This window comes from Callithrix jacchus, chromosome 1, assembly GCF_049354715.1.
Source record: "Callithrix jacchus isolate 240 chromosome 1, calJac240_pri, whole genome shotgun sequence".
In the NCBI taxonomy this organism is placed as follows: Eukaryota; Metazoa; Chordata; class Mammalia; order Primates; family Cebidae; genus Callithrix; species Callithrix jacchus.
The window spans coordinates 71,030,769-71,035,827 of record NC_133502.1 but is presented as its reverse complement, the minus strand read 5'-3'; the positions used below and the strand labels follow the sequence as shown (position 1 = coordinate 71,035,827).

The following is a 5,059-nucleotide window of genomic DNA, read 5'->3' as shown; positions in this document are numbered from 1 at the left end:
CTGACAAGAAAAAATCCCAAATTACTGAGTCAGAAATGAAAGTGAGGACATTGCTACAGATTCTACAAATAAACATGACTTTAAGTGAGTACTACGATCAATTGTACACCAAGAAGTTAGATGATCCAGATGAAAGGGCCTAATTCTTAGAAACACAAACCTCCCACGACTGAACCATGAAGAAGTAGAAAATCTGAATAGATATATAACTAATAATAATAACAAAAACTCCAAACAAAGAAAATCCCTGCACCTGATGGCTTCACAGGTAAATTCTACCAAATATTTAAGAAGAACCACCATGAACATAATTAGAAGTAAAACAGTCCTCAGCAAATGCAAAGGATGGAAATCACAACAAACAGTCTCTCAGACCATAGCACAATCAAATTAAAACTCAGGACTGAGAAACTCACTCAAAACCACATGACTACCTGCAAACTAAACAACCTGCTCCTGAATGACTACTGGATAAATAATGAAATGAAGGCAGAATTAAAGCTGTTTTTTGAAACCAGTGAGAATGAAGACACAATGTACCAGAATCTCTGGGACAAATTTAAAGCAGCGTCTATAGGGAAATTTACAGCACTAAATGCCCACATGAGAAGCGAGGAAAGATATGAAATCAACACCGTAACATGATTAAAAGAACTAGAGGAGCAGGATCAAACAAACTCAAAAGCCAGCAGAAGGCAAGAAATACCTAAGATCAAAACAGAACTGATGGAGATAGAGACACAAAAACCCCTAAAAAAAATCAGTAAATCCAGGAGATGGTTTTTTGAAAAGACCAACAAATCGATAGACCACTAGCCAGACTAATAAAAAAGAAAAGACAGAAGATTCAAATAGATGCAATAAAAAATGATAAAGGGGACATCATCACCAATCCCACAGAAATACAAACTACCATCAGAAATTACTACAAACACCTCTATGTAAATAAACTAGTGAATCTAGAAGAAATGGATGAATTCCTGGACATGCACACCCTCCCAAGACTAAACCAGGAAGAAGATGAAATCCTGAATAGATCAATGACAAGGTCTGAGGTTGAGGCAGCAATTAATAGCCTATCAACTAAAAGAATTCCAGGACCAGATGGATTCACAGCTGAATTCTACCATAGGTAAGAGGAGCTGGTACCATTCCTTCTGAAACTATTTCTTTTTTTTTTTAAGGGCTGTTTAATTTTGTTGAAGGCCTTCTCTGCATCCATTGAGATGATCATGTGGTTTTTGTCTTTGGTTCTGTTTATGTTATGGATTACGTTTATAGATTTGTGTATGTTGAACCAGCCTTGCATTCCCAGGACAAAGTCTACTTGATCATGATGGATAAGCTTTTTGATGTGCTGTTGCATTCAGTTTGCCAGTATTTTATTGAAGATTTTTGCATCTATGTTCATCATGGATATTGTCCTGAAGTTTTCTCTTTTGGTTGTGTCTCGGCCAGGTTTTGGTATCAGGATGATGTTGGTCTCATAAAATGAGTTAGGAAGGATTCCCTCTTTTTGTATTGTTTGGAATAGTTTCAGAAGGAATGGTACCAGCTCCTCATTGTATGTCTGGTATATTTTGGCTGTGAACCCATCTATTTCAAACAATACAAAAAGAGAGAATCCTCCTTCACTCATTTACCAACATCATCCTGATACCAAAACCTGACAAAGATGCAACTAAAAAAGAAAATTTCAGGCCAATATCCCTGATGCACATTGATGCAAAAATCTTCAATAAAATACTGGCAAACCGAATCCAACAGCACATCAAAAAGCTTAGCCATGATCAAGTTGGCTTCATCTCAGGGATGTAAGTCTGGTTCAACATCCACAAATCTATAAACATAATCTGTCACATAAACAGAACCAAAGACAAAAACCACATGATTATCTCAATAGATGCAGAGAAAGCCTTTGACAAAATTCAGCAGCTCTTTATGCTAAAAACTCTCAATAAACTAGGTATTGATGGATCATATCTCAAAATAATAAAAGTTATTTATGACAAACCCACAGCCAATATCATACTGAATGGGCAAAAACTTTCCCTTTGAAAATTTGCTCAAGACAAGGATGCCCTCTCTCACCAATCCTATCAAACATAGTATTGGAAGTTCTGGCTAGGGCAATCAGGCAAGAGAAAGAAATAAAGGGTATTCGATAGGACAAGATGATGTCAAACTGTCCTTGTTGGCAGATGACGTGATTCTATATTTAGAAGACCCCATTGTCTCAGCCCAAAATCTCCTTAAGCTGATAAGCAACTTTAGCAAAGTCTCAGGATACAAAATCAATGTGCAAAAATTGCAAGCATTCCTATACACCAATAATAGACAAACAGAGCCAAATCATGAGTGAACTCCCATTCACAATTACTGCAAAGAGAATAAGATACCTAGGAATACAATTAACAAGGGATGTGAAGGACCTCTTTAAAGTAGAACTACAAACCACTGCTAAGGAAATAAGAGACACAAACAGATGGAAAAACATTCCATGCTCATGGTTAGGAAGAATCAATATTGTGAAAATGGTCATACTGCCCAAAGTAATGTATAGAATCAATGCTATCCCCGTCAGGCTACCAAAGACTTTCTTCAAAGAATTGGAAAAAAACCACCTTAAACTTCATATGGAACCAAAAAAGAGCACACATAGCCAAGAAAATCCTAAGCAAAAAAAAAAAAAAAAAAAAGAACTTGGAGGCATCACGCTAACCAACTTCAAACTATATTACAAGTCTACTGTAATCAAAACAGGATGGTACTGGTACCAAAACAGAGATATAGACCAATGGAACAGAACAGAGGCCTGAGAAAGAACACCACACAACTACAGCCATCTTATCTTTGACAAACTGGACAAAAACAAGCAATGGGGAAAGGATTCCCTGTTTAATAGATGGTGTTGGGAAAACTGGTTAGCCATATGCAGAAAGCTGAAACTGGATCCCTTCCTTATACCTTACACAAAAATTAACTCTAGATGGATTAAAGATTTAAACATTAGGCCTGGCACTATAAAAACTCTAAAAGAAAACCTAGGCAATACCATTCAGGACATAGGCCTGGGCAAGGACTTCATGACTAAAACACCAAAAGAAATGGCAACAAAAGCCAAAATAGACAAATGGGATCTAATTAAACTTAAGAGCTTCTGCACAGCAAAAGAAACTATCAATAGAGTGAACCAGCAACCAACAGAATGGGAAAACATTTTTGCAATCTACCAATCTGACAAAGGGCTAATATCCAGAATCTATGGAGAACTTAAATTTACAAGAAAAAAACAAACAACCCCATCAAAAAGTGGGCAAAGGATACGAACAGACACTTTTCAAAAGAAGACATTTATGCAGCCAAAAAATATACGAAAAAAAGCTCATCATCATTGGTCATTAGAGACATGCAAATCAAAACCACATTGAGATACCACCTCATGCCAGTTAGAATGGTGATCATTAAAAAAATCAGGAGACAACAGATGCTGGAGAGGATGTGGAGAAAAAGGAATGCTTTTACACTGTTGGGAGTGTAAATTAGTGCAACCATTGTGGAAGACAGTGTGGCAATTCCTCAAGTATCTAGAAATAGAAATGCCATTTAACCCAGCAATCCCATTACTGGGTATATACCCAAAGGATTATAAATCATTCTATTATAAAGTCATATGCACATGTATGTTTATTGTGGCACTATTCACAATAGCAAAGACTTGAAACCAACCCAAAACCAGCCTATCAATGATAGACTGGTTAAAGACAATGTGGCACATATACACCGTGGAATACTATGCAATCATAAAAAACGATGAGTTTGTGTCCTTTGCAAGGACATGGATGAAGCTGGAAACCATCATTCTCAGCAAACTGACACAAGAACAGAAAATCAAACACCGCATGTTCTCACTCATAAGTGGGTGTTGAACAATGAGAACACACAGACACAGGGAGGGGAACATCACACACCAGGGCCTGATGGGTGGGAGGCTAGGGGAGGAATAGCAGAGAGTGAGGGAACTCGGGAGGGATAGCAGTAGGAGAAATGCCTAATGTAGATGACAGGACAATGGATGCAGCAAACCACCACCATGGCACGTGTATACCTATGTAACAAACCTGCATGATCTGCACATGAACCCCAGAACTTAAAGTACATATTAAAAAATTATTCTCAAACACTTCCAAAAAGTTGAATCAATTATTCAAAATTATTCTGTGAGGCCAGTATTATCCTGACACCAAAACTAGGCAAAGACACTACAAGAAAAAAAAAACTACAGAAAAATATGCCTTAAGAATATTAATACAAAAATACTAGCAAATTCAATTCAGTAACATTAAAACTAGCATATTATACTCTTTGACCAAGTGAGGTTTATTCTTGTAATGCAAGGGTAGTTTAACATACAATAATTGATCAGTACACCACATTAATAGAATGAAGGGGGAAGCAATCAATCATAATTATCTCCAATGATGCAGGAAAAGCATTTGGCAAAATTCAATATCCTTTTATGATTTTAAAAAATTCAGCAAGGTACCTCAATGTTATAAAGATTACATATGAAAAACCCATAAATAATATTATAGTTATTTGTAGAGACATAAAGTAGAACAGTGGTTCCTTGAGGCTTAGGGAGGAAATAAAGGGGAGTTATTGTTTAATGGGTAGAGAAGTTCATGCTTGCACAGGGGCCATGATGATCTTCTCTGTATCATGTCAATTTTAGCATATGTACTGCCAAAATGAGCACAGGTAGAGAATTTCAGTTTGAGATAATGAAAGAGTTTTGGAGACAGACAGTAGTGATGGCTGCACAATACAAGTGCACTTAATGCCACCCTAAATGGTTAAAATGGTAAACTGTATATTATATATATTTTATCACAATTTTTAAATGTCTGTGACACAAAATTTTTAAAAAATGTATTTGTTGTAATCCCAGCACTTTGGGAGGCCGAGGCAGGTGGATCACGAGGTCAAGAGATCGAGACCATTCTGGTCAACATGGTGAAACCCCGTCTCTACTAAAAATACAAAAAATTAGCTGGGC

At 36.7% G+C, this 5,059-nt stretch overlaps 1 non-coding gene across 1 annotated transcript; it reads right to left on the bottom strand.

Moving 5' to 3' along the window:
• Nucleotides 1-4,651: 4,651 nt before the first annotated feature.
• LOC118148292 (U6 spliceosomal RNA) lies at nucleotides 4,652-4,759 on the bottom strand. The gene has a single exon (XR_004735049.1). It is a non-coding gene; the product is annotated as a U6 spliceosomal RNA (small nuclear RNA).
• Nucleotides 4,760-5,059: the final 300 nt, after the last annotated feature.